The sequence below is a fragment of the Furipterus horrens genome, unplaced genomic scaffold (genome assembly GCF_987537825.1).
Source record: "Furipterus horrens unplaced genomic scaffold, mFurHor1.1.pri manual_scaffold_9, whole genome shotgun sequence".
Taxonomy (NCBI): domain Eukaryota; kingdom Metazoa; phylum Chordata; class Mammalia; order Chiroptera; family Furipteridae; genus Furipterus; species Furipterus horrens.
This window is the reverse complement of record NW_028327179.1, coordinates 41229450-41247836: the sequence shown is the minus strand read 5'-3', so window position 1 is coordinate 41247836 and position 18387 is coordinate 41229450.

Below are 18387 nucleotides of genomic sequence, written 5' to 3'. Positions count from 1 at the left end.
TTATATTTCAGTCCTACATCTTGGATCAAAATTATGATAGCATAATATATTAAAAATCTGACTCCTCCTTCTGTGCTTGGCACTCTAGCCTTTGAACGGATTCTAACTGATAGTAACCATATGTGGTCCAGGAAATGTAGAAGGGGCAGGCAAGCCAAAGGGTTTTTCTGGATGGCAATATGCCCACACACCAACTACCTCTACTCTGTGGCTCATGGGAAAGACGGCAAAACCAGTCTAATTACTAAATGTGAAGATTTTTAAAAATATAGTAAGAATCCATATCTTGACATTTCGAAGGGGTAATGTGGCTTCCCTACAAACTTTTTTTTTTTTTTAAATGTTGGAGCCCTCCCCTTTTCCAAATCATTCCACAGAAGTCTATATAAATAAAAACAGAAAGTGCCCTTCATTTTAAAAATCTGTCTTCTAAATTATATGCCAAAGAAATGTACTAGCATAGCAAAATTTCCACCAAAACTTATTAATATGAAAATGTGCATTTTTTAAATCTCTTACCTCCTTCCAGGAAAAATTCTTAATTTCTGAGATACATTTGTTCAGCCCAACTGGTTAAGTACTGGGGCACTTCAAGTATCCTATAAAATAAACAAGTTAATTCTTAAAATTCAATATAAATCAAACAATTAGCAAATAATTAATACGTGCAACAATAAACTAAATTTCTTCAAATAACGTCAATACTTTGCATAGAAAATGTAGTGCAGGAACGAAAATGGTATTATGAGAGGCAGATACTGAATTTGACAAACACTTCATTCTTGATCCTCCAAACAAGTTAAAATTCGTAATCACTAATGGGATTTAAGGTACTTTGAAATAATTCCATTAATTAGTCTCTGAGTCTGCTAGAGAATAAGTGCTATAACTGCTTTATTTGAGAATTGGTTGAAACACTAACATACTCTGTTGCATTGTTCACAATGCTATGATGTTAACATTTTTCACTACTGACGATGAAAGGCTCACACTGACAACCTAACTAAGCAGTAATTTCATGGTGCTGCTAGCCAGTAACCAGATTTCACTTTAACAGAAGTTTTGTTTTTTTTTCCCGACTAGAGAAAACACACCATATATGAAAAGTAAAAAATATTTTAAATAACTGAATCTTCTCAAATATAAAATTAAAAACATGCTTTAAATATTTTTTACTAAAATATTATACTTTGTGACATTAATCTTACACTATGTCATATTTGAATAAATAGTAAAAACAATTTAGAAGACAAAGTAAGAACAATTCAAATCTGGTCCAAAAACTTAATATTATCGCATTTGGGAAAAAATATAATTAAGTGAAAACAAAAATGTATGCAATGGAGATTTATGAGCTAAGCATTAATCCTATTAAGTAATAATCTTTTTTAAGTCAGTAGAAACTATAGTACTACAGATTCTAAAGGAGTATTTCACATTTATTCCTAATCCTATTTTTACTGTACATTTCTGAGAAATATAGACTATTATACATTACAATATTTTTGAGAAATATAGAATATATTATTTATATGCATGTATGCAATATGTTTTTGTTGGATTCCTTACTATTAATAGGATTATAGATAATTTAAAAACTGATTTAAGCAAACCATTCATGTTAGGTTATAGGTAAATAAAAGATGATCTATTACTCCTAGAACATAAGCAAATATTGAAACTCAAATGACAATACCATGTTGAATATTCCTTGAATGCATACCTCACAAAGTAGTAAAATTATTTCACTACAGTAATAAGATTGAAAACAAGATCTTTGGTACTGAGGAGTCAAGTAATTCAGAGACTAGTGTTTCTGAAGTCTCAACTATATGGAGTATTGCAATTACCATACCATATGATGAGAATGCTGTTGGAGTGACAATGAGCTAAAACTAACATCTTAATGGAAGAGGGGAGTGACCAGAGGTTGGTTGAAGATTTCTATAAAGAAGGATAGCAGGTAAATGTCATGAGATCACAGCAGGGAGGTTGTAGTAAAGAGGGAGACTGTCCTGGAAGAGACATTGAGGAACAAAGAGAACATTGCCCCATCTTCAATCTCAGTGATTTAAGTGGCATGGTGGAGAAATAGCCATCTCTTGAAAGCTAGCATGAGAAGCAGAGTCAACAAAGAAAACCCAGGTTTTATTTAGAGAGAAGATAAGGAGAAAACACATAAAGTGGTTGGAGATGAAGGGGTTTTGCTGGTGAGTTTCAGAAAACATGGTGTAAGTGTATCAGGAGAGAGAGAGAATTTGAGGAGGAAGTTTTGAGAAATGAGAATCAAGAATGACTTGGAAGTTCTGAGTTCTTCCTGGTCATTGACATAAAATGAAGAAGTGAGCTTGACGAGTCCAGTCCTAATTTTTCCAGAGAGAATGGTGTGATATGGTCTTGTCAGGAGTGTTTAGGGATACAGGATGTCCACATGACTCTTGATGATAGTGCTCTCTGACCCAGAAAAGGATGTGTGAATTCTTCTTGACATCTGATGGACACCTTTAAGTTAACACAGGGGCTGTTTTATCCCCTTGGCCTCTATCAGTGGTGGTCTGATGATGAGGAATGTACACTATGTTTGGGCTCCCTTTTGACTTATACAGAAGGCATCCTATGGCCAGTCTAGAGGTCAGCTTACACTAAGCACATAGGCAATCTCTTGAGCCTTGCTGATGGTAGCCTCAACCTTTGCATTTTTCTGGATCTTCTACATACATAGATCCAAAGGTCTTCCAGGGGTCCTCTCCTCATTGCAGCATCCTGATCTCTTGACTTCCACTACTGGAAGCCTAAAGAGAGAGAAGTTTTGTTCCAAATATAAGGGCTTCCATTTTTTATATTTGCATTTTATCTTATCCTGATATTATGGATCTTCTCATTATTTCATTAAGAGCTTTATAAAATATAACTGATCTGATTGCTCATAAGTAATGTAGGTATTTGTTATTAGTTCACTAAATACTTATAATTTACTCTGTGTCAGGCACTATTTTAGGCAGTGGTGACAATTAATTAAAGTGCCTGGCTGTAAGGCACTTAAATTTATACAAACAATAAACCAAATAATATACAAATTCATAATACAAGGGCAAGCAATGGTAAGGGCTATAAAATAAGAGGTTAGAAGGTGGCTGGGTAATAACTGGCTTGGGATGGTGAGGGAAGTCCTCTATGAATTGATGACATTTTACCCAAGATCTGAAGGAAGAAACTGCAAGGATATCTTGGGAAAGATGATTCAGACCAAAGGAGCAGTAAATGCAAAGGCAAGATCATGCATAGATTGTTTCAAAAAGAGCAATATAATCAGTGCATAATGAGAGAGAAAGGTGTGATGGGAGGGAGGTGGAGAGACAAAATATAACTGTAACTATATACAAGTTCAATCTTATCAGTAAATACACTAGAAATAAAACCTATGTCACAAACACAATATCCTAGTTAACAACAGTAAATTGGTCAAATCAAAATATTGTAAAATGCAAAACAAAGAACAAAAAGCTATGGATAATATAGTAAAAGAGTGTACTTACACATTAAAAGTTTCAGAACTTCACTTATCTCTATATTGAATTGACCACAATGAAACCATCACCTTGGTAAAAATAAAATTTACTCTAGCACTTGGAAAGTTGTTTAATTCAATAGTTATAACTATAATAAAAATATACTTAGTTTGATTAAATAAAAATATGCATCTTCACTAATGATATTGAGAATCTTCTGGCACAAGTGAGATTTACCACCTATCTTTGGTAAGATTGTGTGAGCCAAGTAGGCACCTGCAGATACAAAATATCTGGTCCTATCAGACAGCTCTTTTTTAAAAAAATTCACACCCTATAACTATTCAATAACAACAAAAAGTCTGTCAAATGAGGCCCCATTAGTGTCAGATAATTATTCCTAACCAGCATACTTTTAGCGTTCTAAAATGATAGTAACAAGTGAAACTTAAATGGGACACTCTTATTGAAAATAAATTGTAATTCTTTATCTTATCTATTTCTTTTCTTTGATCCTGGTGCTCTTTTGGAAACTCTAAAGGAGTTGCGACTTTGACAAATCTTGATGTCTGCAAGTTCCTACAAAGATGTACTAAAAACAAATTTAACATTCTACTCTCTGTTGTACTTGTTTTCATTAAACCATGATTTACTAGGAGTTAGCTGAATTGAAAATTACATTGGCCATTTTCTTCAAAAAAATAACAGTAAATGTATTAGAAAGTCAAAACTGTCATTAATATTTCTATAGAAATTCACTACAAATTTAACTTCTCTATGTGTGTGTGTATGTGTGTGTCTTCTTCCTTCCCTTTTTAGCTCTCTTTTTGTCTGTTTCTCATTAGAGGATGGTAAGGTGAGGTAATTTTTTAAAATGGATATAAATAAATTTAAAACCAATCAGTTGAGGTTAATTTATAATGAAGAATTTTGAGTAATTTTGATTAAAACTAGTAGATGCATTTTAAATAACTTGAATATATGTGTTGTTCTTGTTATTTAAATTTTACTAAAGTGTGTAAATTTAAGTAACTTCAAACATTTTTATGTTTATTATAAAGTTTCCATATTTTATTTATTTATTAATAATTTTTAATGTTTAATAAAGATAACTCATATGTCAGGCAATGTTTTAGGTGCAAAATTAACTTACGCATGCTGCTAAAATATAACCTCCAGGGAGCAGGGATTTGCTTTTTATTTGCCACTATAACTCCAGTAAAGAGAACAGTGCCTTGCTGAGAGTAGCATTTGAATATATATAAAAAATGAATATATATTTCAAATATATGTATGTATATGAATTAATGCATATATTTGAGTAAATGAATAAATATGTTCCATCTCCTTTCTTTTATTTTTATTTTACTAAATAAGGCAACTAAATTAATGATTTCAGTACAATGTGGTGAATATAATGATGGTTAAATATACCAAATGCTCAGGAAGCATAGAGGTAAGAATACAAATCAGACTACCTGATGTTCAAGTTTCCAAGTCTACAGAGAATTAAAGTACATAATCAAGATTCAGAGTATATACTTCTGGGGCTTATATATCATTAGACACTATACCAAAGTGTTCGGGTAAACCGCACACACAATTTAAGGTACCATAAAATATGTAATTGTAAAAAAATATGCAAATTAGCAATTAAGAATATTTAAATAAATGCCTATTAAATGTTGCCTCTCAACCTTATTATTAAATTATAAATGTTTTATAGTTAAAATCCTCTTATTCTGCAAGTATCTCCAAACACAATTATTTTTAAAAATCACAGAAAATGATAGTGAAATGAAAGGACAAATTTATTGTATACTTTCAGAATTTTAAGACAAAAAATTCTTTATGTGGAACAAAAGTAGATTTAATATATTTGAAATGCTATGAGGTGAGGCCACCGATAAAAAACAAAAAAAAACAAGACACTTAGTGCTTCACAAGTCCTAAAACAGGCTATATCATGCTGTCTTACACTGGTTCTGACATAGACCAAAAATAAATATAATTTGATCAAAATATTTGCATGAAATCTATCATTTTAGTAAACAGTTTCTTAATCCTAAATTGTCGTTGGTAATCTCAAGTGTAGAATAGAGACCTGAAACTAAAAAGCTCATTATGCTTATGTTTTAATGAGATTACAAAATTATCTCAATGGTAACATCATTTCTAAAACTTAAAAAAAATTACACTAAAAATAATTTTCTCCTTTGCAAATAAACAGAAATTCTATGAACTATTATAGAACTATTGCATACAGATTAAACGCTTGGGTTTACTCATGTTAATGGTGCTACCTTGTAAACTTTCATTCATATATGTCTCATAATGTATGCACACCATTTACATTTATATGCATTTTATAAAATATACATTATTACATACAAAACATGCATATACACGTGTTTGTGCTTACACACAGACATGCACACACACACACACACTCCTTGAAGAATCCTTAGCTGAGTTGTACATATTTTGTGTTTTAATTAAACTTTGAACTTAAATTATCTAATTGCTTAGTACAAACAAAATTTCTGGAATCCCTATTTCTTTCTGATTATATGTGATTACCTATTCTAAACACATGTAATTCTTTATTCTGAATAGATATGATTCCTTAGAAGGCTTTGAATCTTTCTACCCTTTTTAAAATCATATTTTAAATGTTATTGACATAAACATTTTTGAAGCTCCTGATGTTTGCAACATCTAAAGTTATTTGCAATGTAGATTCATTTTTTCTTTGAAACAATGTGAATAATATATCAGACCTCTTTGACCACACTAACCTCTTGTCTCTAATTAAGCCACACACTATTATTTAAACATTAGTTTTTAAGAACATCAGCTGTGATATGCGTTTAAATACTTATTTTCTATGAAATTCTATTGCCAGCCAAATCAAAAGAATCTGATTTTGAGATAAAACAGTAGAAATTATAGGGAGAATGAAACTATAGTTTATAAGCAATTTTACTTTAAGCTATTCATTTTGCAATTCTGTAAAAACAATATTGATGCCCTTGCCAGCTGGTCCTGTACACCAAAACATCAGGGGTTCGATCCCCAATCAGGGCACATACGGGAGGCAACCAATAGATGTTCCTCTCCCATACTGATGTTCCTCTTTCTCTCTTCCTCCCTCCCTCTATCTCTAAAATTAAAAAAACAAACAAACAAACAAACAAAAATAACGTATTTTATAAATTTACAAAAACAAAAATATTGATTCATAGTTATTTGGAAATATTATGTTTTAAAAAATTTAAAAATATATTTTATTATTTAAATTACCAGTTAACAAATAGTTTTTTTTTTCTTTTTAAGTTGAATAGCACCGTATTCAGTTTTACCCTTAAAATAACAAGCAAAATGGTGTTTATTAACTGAGTTTATGGTAGAAAGGTCTAGAAATGTATGCTGTGTTTCCAGATATGTGCTTATAATGAGTGAAAAGAGATGATCTTTTTACAAATACAATATTCAACTTTTCTACCCTTCAAGTGTGTGTCCCATAGCTTGTGAAGTTCATTCTAGACCTGGTTTGTGTCCTAAGACAACATTTTATACATATATAGATGTATATCTATATAGATAAAGATAGATAGATAGATACACTCTGTATTCACTCAGTGAATCTATCTAGGTTTGTAATTAGATAAAGAGATAACATTTTAATTAAGACACAGATTGTTATACATTTATAATTTAATTCCTTGGAAACACTAGGGACATAAAAATTAAAGACATACATTTCGGTACCTTGTACATTGCACATTACAAGAAACTCAATTTTTCCCAGTGAATATCTAATATTATAGTATCAAAGCAGATACCTATGATATGTTTGTTTTAGTAATATCAAGTTAAATATTTATAAGAAACACCAGCATCATTAGCTCCATTAGAAAAAAGGATTATTTTAAAATATCAAGTAACTGATATGTAGTATACTCAATAACAGCAACTTTCAATTACATAACTAAATTCTATGCACTTTTAAGCTTTGTCTCTCCTAAGACAAATGTGTAAGACTGCATCATTGTCAAAATATTTATATCCCCTCTATACCATGTCCCTCCTTATCAGGAAGATTATACCTCCCACGCCTTCGACTTCAAACTTGGCAGTGTAACTTGTGTTGGCAAATTAAATGTGAGTGGAAGTGACACGGCTGTTTCTGAGCAGAAATTGTTGGGACCACAGTGTGAGTCTGCCAATCACCTTTTATTGCTGTTGTTGTTTTGTTTTGTGATACAAGGTAATTTTTAAGTCTGGGTGCAAAATAACAGAGCAGAACTGAAACCATCACACAGAATACATATAATGTGAGCAATATTTTAAAGAAGTCTTTATTTTCATTGCAGGGCCACTGATTACCTCAGCATAATGTAGCCTGCGGTAATTGTATGGTGTTCAGAAGTCACATATTACAGTAACAAAAATCTATATCATATCCAAATAGATTAGTCAACTTTACCAAACCTAAACAGCAAAAGACTCTAAAGCATTATATCAAACTGAAGTTAGATAAATGTGAGGGGTAAATCTGTCAGCTCACCACAAAGGTGAAACATGCAAATGGAGACTGTTAGGCTAGAAAGAATATGAACTATACTCATTCAGATGCTTTTAGGTTTTGAATCCTGGCTGCTGTGGCTCAGTGGATTGAGCATCGGCCTGTGAACCAAATGTCGCTGGTTCGATTCCCAGTCAGGGCACATGACTAGGTTTCACACCAGGTCCCTAGTTGGGGGCATGTGAGAGGCAACCACACATTGATGTTTCTCTCCCTCTCTTTCTCCTTTCCCCTCTCTCTAAAAACAGAAAAATAAAATAAAAATTAAATTAAAAATAAATAAATAAATAAATTTTGAAGACCTTGCTTTTATTGATGACACTATAGTGGTACCACGAGTCCATGGAGGAGAGACCCCAAGATATTACAGTCTACACACTCTCTCTTTTCCTTGGATGATTGGCACAATAATAATACATATATTTTTGAATTGTTTTTAAAATGCCAGCTATTATTGAGTCATAAAATCATAGGCTAGAAACAAATAGTGAAAATTTATATTGTCTGTTAAAACCAATCTTGTAGTAGTTTACCTTATTCTTAAACAATTATGTAGCAGTTTTTGGTGACCAAAGTCTTTCTCACATTTTATCCCTAATTGACACAATAATACAAAAATAAGACAATACTGATAATAGTAAACTTTCATTTGAAAGAAATTAACTGAAATAAAATTGTTCTAATTAGAAAGATCACTGCCTTAAGTTTTATGTATCTTCTTTAATTTTCAGTATAATTGCAACCAAACTAAAATCAAAATAAGCACTAATATGAGGAATGTTTGGAAGTAAATCAGTTAGTATTTTCAAATAATAATAAGTTTAAATCCTTAAACTAAGAAAAAGACTTATTACACAACATCCAGAATGCTGGTACACAAACTAAACATCCACTAAATTACATACAAAAACCTACCCTTGGTTTTGCATCACACAGAGTGCATTACTAGCATTACTATCATATCATATCAGCCAGGATAAAAGAGGCATTCTAAGTCTATGTACCAAAAGTATACTTGCAAACACTGAAAAACACACAAAAAGAGAACGAGTTACCATTTCTGAGCTCCTGTGAGTCTTCTTTCCTATTTCCTGCTGCTGTTATTTTATAGAACAGATTTTTAATCTTCCAGAATCACGTTCTTTTAGTTTGTTTTAAAATTAAAGTCCAGTAGTAGAAAACATTTTTTCTTGAAACTGTTCGTAGTCAGATAAAATAAGAGAACGGAAGAGATGGTGGGGTGCCCACGATCAAGTTGATTAAACTCTGCAGGATCTGCAGTTTGTCAAAAATCTTTTTGCTGCCTCACATTTTCTAATGGAAAAGGTGAAGCTTTCACAAGTAGCAGGCTCCAAATAAACCAGTATGCCCAGCACAAAGCTTGTGATACCAGCAAATTTTTTTTTCACACATTAAGAAATTCTACTATTAGCTGGTACCCATCAGCCTAATAGGACATTTCTCCATATTAATGTGAGACTCAACTATTGGACCCCAAAAACTCTTTTCATCCCTCAGGCTACATTTGTCTGAAAGAAGCATTAGTCACATGTAGCCTTGAGGGACTTTTATACAAATCTTGTGGAGGTAATGTATAGATTCTTTCCTTGGAAGGGAAAAAAGACAGAACAAAACTGGGTCACTGATGGTGATTGTTAAAACCATAAATCTAAGAATGCACTGTTACTTCTTCCTTTCATTTAATTTCCTGTTTTACTTTGATTTTATATAGATAAATGTGCTGTGTATATAAGTTAAAAAGGGGCTAGGTAATGGCTACCCCTGATATTATGTGTTCAGTGATAGCATACTGTATCACAATTCATTTATTTTTGCCCCTCATCCTATCTGGGTGTTAAAGGTAATAAGCTAATGCTTTAAAAATTTTTATTTTTTGCATAGAGCTTTGCCATAGCATAATTTTACTCTTAGTTTTCACTTACATTTTACAGAATTGGTCTTTACCTAAATATCACCATATTTTCAACTTAAAAGTGTTAAAGACAAATACAATCATATTACTGGATAGGTATTATTCTTCATTCTTTTTGGCATATGCTCTTCCTGTTCTGAAATGTGCAGCACATTTCACATTCACTAAACTTGACTGCTCCTTGTCTCAACATATTTCATCAGTATTTATGGGCTCTGAGTTGCCAATAAATTATTTAACTGAAGTAAGTGTTCTCTGTTGGACAGCATGTCTTAGGACAAATTCCACAAAAATCCAGCTACTTCAGGAAATCTTGAAACTGCAAAATTGTATTAAAAATGCCCAGTACCTAAATAAGTTTTGAAATAAATATCATTTTAAAAGGTAATTTGTTCTTAAAAATTAATTAATCTAGAACTATTTGCTACATTTTTATACAGTAAAAGAAACTAACAATGAATGAGAATTAAGCAAAACAGTTTGTTCATCAAATGGGTTTTAGGTCATATCTGAGCCTCCCTTTACTCATTATTAAAATGAATAAATGATAGCTAATACTTAGGCATTTACAATGAACTTATTATGCTTTTATTCACTGAGTGCATTTATTTTTTAAATAATTTTTTAATAATTGATTATGCTACTACAGTTGTCCTGGTTTTCCCCCTGTGCCCGCCTCCACCCAGCAGCCCCCACTCCATCAGGCAATCTCCCCACCATTGTTCATGTCCATGGGTCATGTGTATAAGTTCTCTGGCTACTTCATTTCCTATGCTGTACTTTACATGCCCATGGCTGTTCTGTAACTACCTATTTTTACTTTTTAATCCCCTCACATCTTTACCCATTCCCCCACATCCTCTCCCATCTGGCAACCATCAAAACACTTTCTGCATCCATGATTTTGTCTCTGTTATTCTTGTTGGCTTAGATTGTTTTGTATAGTTAATTGTTGATAGACATGCATCTTTTGCCATTTTATTGTGCATAGTTTTGATCTTATTTTTCTTAAATAAGTCCCTTTAACATTTCATATAATAATGGTTTGATGATGATGAACTCCTTTAGTGTCTTCTTGTCTGGGAAGCTCTTTATCTGCCCTTCAATTCTAAATTATAGCTTTGCTGGGTAGAGCAATTTTGGCTGTAGGTCCCTCCTTTTCACGACTGAATATTTCTTGACAATCCCTTCCAGCCTGCAATGTTTCTTTTGAGAAATCAGCTGACAGTCTTACAGTTATCCCTGTAGGTAACTAACTTGTTTTCTCTTGCTGCTTTTAAGATTCTCTTTATCTTTAACCTTTGGCATTTTAATTATGGTGTGTGTTGGAGGAAGCGTCTTTGCATCCATCTTGTTTGGGACTCTGTGCTTCTGGACTTGTATGCCTATTTCCTTCACAAAATTAGGGGAGCTTTCTTTCATGTTTTTTCTAATAGATTTCTACTTTCTTGCTCTTTCTCTTTTCCTTCTGGCACCCCTATGATACAAATATTGGACATCTTGACATTGTCACAGAGACTGCTTATACTATCCTCATTTTTTTGGATTATATTTTCTTCTTCTTGTTATTAGTAGTTTTTTGCTTCCTTATGTTCCATATATTGGTTTTATTCCTTGTAAATTGTTCTTTATTTCAATTAGTGCATCCTTCATTCCTGACTGCATGATTTTTTTATGCTGTTGAGGTCCTAAGTTCATCAAGTATTGTTATAACCAGTATTTTGCAATCTTCATCTGATAGGTTGCTTATTTACATTTCATTTAGCTCTTTTTCTAGAGTTTTGATCTGTTCTTTCATTTGGACCATGTTTCTTTGTCTCCTCATTTTTGCAGTCTCCTTGTGTTTAGTTTTATGTAGTAGGTAGAGCTGCTTTGAATCCGTTTCTTGGTAAGTGGCCTAATGTACAGAAGGTGTCCTGTAGGGTCCAGTGGCACAGCCCCCCCTATCACCCAAGCTGGGTACTTGAATTGTTCCCTTCATGTGTGCTGAGTACACCCTCCTCTAGTAGTTGAACCTTGCTTGCTGTTGGCAGGTCAATGGGAGGGATTTACCCAGGCCAGTCAGCTGTAAGGACTGGCTGTGAACACTGATCACCATTGTCTGCCCTCTTTGGAGGGTCAGCTAGGCAGGAGCAGGGTGGTGGTGCTTTGACATGGTCTGTAGCTGTCCACTGGGTGTGCTGGCCCTGGGTGATTCAGGCCCAGGTTAGCACCGACCTGAGTATTGCCTGGGGCCACCCAGCCTCAGCTACAAAGCAACCTGAGATAGCTGATACTTATGCTTGCCTTGGAGATTCCCAGGTGAAGCCAAGCTGTGAATCCAGGCTGGCTGCTGCTAGTGCCAGACCTGGGGCTCACTGAGGCCAGCTGTTGCTTATTTGATAGGATTTAGGAAATTGTGAAGATTGAGCCAAGAGCAGCCATTCATATGGAAAAGCAGCTTGGGTGGGTTAATGGGTGGGGTGGACTCTCTGGGATTTCCAAGGCAGGTCAAACAGTGTGAACCAGGTTGATGGAGTCTCAAATATGGTACCAGCTTGTTGGCTATGTGGGAGGAGGGTTTAGAAAAGGGAAAGTGGCCTCTGGTTACCTTGATGCCAGACACTTCAGTTTCTCCCTGTATACCAGTGGTGCCTTTCGAGCTGCTACCTGACTGCTGGAGCTCAGAGGGAGTGAGTCTGAGTAGGTGAGTCTGTGTGTGGTTTCTTTAAGAGGAACTGCTTGGGGCTCCACTTTTCCCCACAGTTTTTTGTAGTAAAAAATTGTGGCAAATTATCTTCCTGGCACTGGAACCCTAGGCTGGAGTGCCTGCTGTGGGGCTGGGACTCCTTACTCCTGAGTTATCCCTCCTGAATTTTTGTCCACCACACATGGGTGAGGGACCAGCCTGTTCCATGTATGTGCCTTTCCTACCAGTCTGGATGGATGTCGTTTCTTTAATTCTATAGTTGTCAGATTTCCATTCATCTTGATTTCTGACTGTTCTGAGTGATGGTTGTTCTATATCTTAGTTGTAATTTGGATGTGGTTGTTTGAAGAGGCGAGCCATGTCTGCCTACACTGATCTTGACCAAATTTCTCCAATACTGGTAGCATTTAAAAAGTAGAAATATGAACTTTCCATATTTAGTCCCACATTTTCTTTAGTTAGTAAATGTTAATACCAAATTGATAATGACAAATTAATTGTTGATAAAATAATTTGTTATAACAATTTGGTAACAGTATAAATAAATAATTAAATGTTCTATCTTTATCACTTTTGTGTAAACAAATTATTTCTTTCTTTTTATATTCAATAAGATAGGCAAAATAGAAAAAATGGATCAGTTGACATAAAATGACTTCCATGTACCACTGTATCATTTAATATCATTTTTCATATATCAACCAATATCACCCTTATATGTGAATTGTGTAATAGGATACAATGTCACCAGACTCAGATATCAATAAAACCAACTTGTTTGAAATATAACCACCTAGAAATCAATTATATATGTTTAGGTATAGTCTTGGAAATGTATTGCTTAAATATATTTATGCAAATGATTGTTACAAATGTTACACATTCACCAGATATTACAAATAAATAATATTGAATTAAACCTTAACCCTATTTTGAATAGATTTCAAATCTCTTTATCTACCACATAGATGCTAATCAGGTTAGTAATTTGTCATGTTAATCACCAATTCCCAGAGGTAGGTATACCAGTAGCTACTATTACTGGGCATTTATTATAAATCAAAGTCTGTTCAAAACACTTTGCATCAATTAGCTACTGTAATTCTGATAACAGTTAAGTGAGCTTTTAATTCACTTCATAGGTAAGAAAACTGAGGTAAACAAACTCAATAAACCGGATAATAAGTGACAGATTGATATTATATTATTTGATCTCATTGTAATGATTCAGTTCTTAGGCTCTGTGGTCTTTCTCAGCATCCATATTTTGACCACCATTAATACTTCATGGAATGAGACTTCCAGCCAAGATGGAGGACTAGATTGACACGCACCATCTCCCTCCACAGCTAAGAAGTAATATAACTACCACAAAACCATAAATAACCAGAAGTTCCAGAATATAAATGGAAGTCCAACGTATAAAGTTATAAAGAAGTGGTGCTCATCCGGATGGGTAAGAGGGGAAACACCAGAGTGGAGAGGTCAAGCAATGCTGGTGACGGCAGCAGCGGTAATGGCAGTGGGATGGTGGTAAGCACAGACACCCGTATTTAAGGGGAGGCAAGAAGAGCCTGGGGAGCACCCCCGGCTGCAGACCAGACCTGTCAGCTTGCAATTCCAATGCCAGGGAAGGCAGACCCCCATTGCCTTGGACTGTGAGGCCTGGATGGGGTGGGGATGGAGGAGAAGGATCCCAGTCTCTCAGCGGAAAGTGAACAGCAGGAATCCATCTTGGACACACACCCCCCCCCCCACACACACACATACAGAAAATGCCACAGCGTGGTGAGAAGGGTTACTTGGTTATGACGAGTGCACAGAGCTCCGCCCCCTGTAGTGTAGGAGGTGTGACAGCCCCACCCAGGAAGCAAAGGTAAACACAAAACTGTCAGGATGGCACAGATCATGATAGAGATCCCAGTGATGCAGCTGACCAGACAGCAAATATCTAATCTAACAAAGCAGCAGGTAGAAAATCTTTCTGAGGCACAGTTCAGAGCTTTGGTTATAAAAATGTTTACAGACCTATCAGCAGATCTTAAACAAGATGGGGAAGAAATGAAGGCTAGTCCTGTTAAAATGAACAAAATCACATACAAAACTAGTGGTAAGGGAAAGAAAACCAGGGATAAAATCAACAAATCAGAACACAGGGAAGGAACAAACAGTCAACCAGTACAGAAAGAGGAAACAAAAAGTGAGGAAAATGAGGAGAAGCTAAGAAAGCTATGGGACAGCTATAAGCAGGTCAATGACCAAATCATAGGGCTGCCAAAAAGTGAAGAAAAAGAACTGGAAAATGAAAAATTATGTTAAAAAATAATGAAGCAGAACTTCCCAAATTTGGGGAAGGAAATAGACTTACAGATCCAGGAAGCACAGAGGGTTCCAAATAAACTGGACCCAGGGAGAACCACACCAAGACACATTATCATCAAAATGTCAAAAATTAAGGATAAAGAGAGAATCTTAAAAGCAGCAAGAGAGAAGAAGAGAATTACATACAAAAGGGTCCCAATAAGACTATCAGCTGGCTTCTCAAGAGAAACTCTGCAGGCAAGAAGGGACTGGCAAGAAATATTCAAAGTCATGAAAAGCAAAAACCTACAACCACGATTACTCTATCCAGCGAAGCTGTCATTCAGAATGGAAGGGCAGAGAAAATGTTTTCAGGACAAAGTAAAACTGAAGGAGTTCATTAGATCCAAACCGCTATAATATGAAATATGAAAAGGACTTGTTTAGGAGAAAAAGGATCAAAACTATGAACATTAAAATGAAAACCATATCACAACAACCAACAACAGAAGCTAGGGAACCAAAATGAAGGCAAACTAAGTAGGCAACAAGAGTTCGAAAAGAACTATAGGTATGGGGAACATTTTGGGGGGAGGTCAGCAGGGAGGAGTTAGTGGGGAAAGGGAGGGAGATGGTACAGGAATTAAATAGCATGGTAGGAGGGAGTGGAGTAGACAGGAAGATGTTGAGAAGAACTATATGCACAACCAATGGGTATAGACTAAGGTGGGGGGACAACTGGAGGGAGGAGGGTCACTGGGTAGAGGGAATCAAAGGGAAAAGAAATTGGGATATCTGTAACAGCATAATCAATAAAGCATATTGATTACACTTCATGGAAGAAGGGAAGCTTGTAGTGCAGATTGACTACAGAGTACTTGCTTATGATGTTAGGCCTGACAAAGTACTTGGCAATTTTTGTAAAAACAAACAAACAAAAATATTTGTTTCTTTCTGAAATAAGTAAGCAGAGGAAGCAATGAACTGCAGTAGGGCAGCATATAAAGGAGAAGACAATTAAATATTATTCATCAATAAAAATGAATGAAATGTTGCCATTTGAGACAACATGGCTGAACCTAAGGGTATTATGCTAAGTGAAATAAGTCAGTCAGAAAGAAAAATACTGCATGATATCACTTTCTCACTTATGTGTGGAACTGAAAAAAAAAAAACAAAATAAGTGAATAAATAAAATTAAATAGAAACAGACTCAGATATGCAGAACAAGTTGATGGTATCCAATGGGGAGGGAATGGGGGATAGGATAAAAACATAAAAGAAAAAGATGGTGTCAAAGACATACTCCACTGGCATAATAAAAGAGACTCCTCAGAATCCCAAAGCTTCTTAACCAGGGGTTCATAGAACACACAAAAACTGGTGTAAAATTCAGGCGATCAATGGACTTGGATTGAAAAAAATATATTTTTAAATAACTTTTAACTGAAATTTAGCATTTCTTTCATTAATGAAATTAGGTAATAAACCACAGTGGTATTAACAATACCTGTGACTGTATCACCAAAAGCAATGGAAGATTTTCATATCACATCATATTTCTTGCAGAAATCTTAGAGAGACATTTATATGCATAATTACTTTCAAATTGTGATATTACTAGACTTTCACAAGATTCTCTTTTTTAATTAACAAGGGTATGTATTACTAAGTCATAAATATGTTCTTTTAAATATCTTGTTTTTTTACTATAATTTATTTTCCTTGTAATGCTTGAACAATGTGGGAGATAGAAGCGCCAACCCCATGCAGTCAGAAATCTGTGTATCACTACTGATTCCCAAAAAGTTAACTATTAAGAGTCTACTCTTGACCAGAAACTTTATGGGTAACATAAAGAGTAAATTAACATATATTTTGTATGTATTAACTACTGTCCTCTTACAATAAAGTAATCTAGAGAAAAGAAAATTTTATTAATAAGATAATAAGAAAAAAATATATATACAGTATTTATTTTAAAAATCCACATATAGGTTTGAACTTGTGTTCACCAAAGGTCAATTGTATTTTATTTTCTGCATTTAAAAACATCATTCTAGGAAGCAGTTCATAGACTTCACCAGACTGCCAAAGACATGAAAGGACTTAAGTTCTATGGCAGATGAACCCAAACCAAGAACTAAGTTACCAGCAAGGACTTCAGGTGAATCACTTTTCTGATACCATCAGAAATCATTTCCACTTCTTCTTTCTTGTTTATTGCACCTGTGCTATTATTATGATTATAAAACTTTGATGACTTGGCCACATATCAAGACCACTTGGTAATAGGTATCATGCCTTTAGTCCCAACAGTACTTAAATCCTCTTGTTTCCATAAGAAAATAATTTGTCATCTCGGGTATTATGACATATTATTGTTTTTGTCCCCTATGCATAGATTTTCCTTTTAATCAGTCTGTATACAATAAAAATGATATGCTTATTTTAGTACACTAAAAAAGTTACTAAGTTTTAGCAGAAAATTCTCCCAAGCAGAATTCCTAAGATTCCAGCAAATGAAAGTTATTTCTTATTACTAGCAAAATTATACATTTCATGTTGCTGGCATCAGCTACTTGCATTATTAAATGTATGTACTTAGATATGTGGAATTATTTGTAAAAAGTAAGAGGGACATACAGTTCCATTTAGGAAAAAAAACTGTTTAGGTATCTTTATTAAGTCATTTTCTTTTTAATAGAGAAGTCTATTACCTACCAGAAAAGTATTAGTTACATTTTTTTTTGTATAGGAGTTATTGTATTAACTATGTATTTTTAAATTTCTGTATCTTATGGTTTCACATCTCTTGGGGGCTTAACAGCCCTGGGAGAGACCGACCCTCCGCGGGCTAGCTAATTCCAGGGGGTGGTAGACAGCTTGCCTGGAACACACCATTAGTGCACAGACCTGCAGATCCAATGCCTTACTCTCATCTCCTTTGTTATTTATTTTCCACACATCAAGCCAACACTTCTTCTGCTCTAAATGAACCCAGGACAAGGTACCAGAAAACTAGAGACTATTTCTCTAGCCCAAAGCCTGCTAGAATTAATCAAACTAGCCTATCATAAACTGCTTCCTCTGCCCTACATTTTTGAGCTAGAGGAAGCCCTTTGAAAGCTCTGTCCTAAGGCTCCTCCCTCATTCCTATTTCTTCCTCCTGACCAATGCCTGGTGTTCCTCTCTTGGCCTGAGTAGATTGCCATGCTCTAGTGCTAGCAGAACTGTAAACTTTTCTTTCAATGGCATTGAACTCTTCTGGTTGTAACTCAGTCACTTTTATAAATTAAGACCTAGCCACAGAACAGTTATATTTAGAGTAAAAAAGATAAACTATGTATAATTGTTTAACTATAAG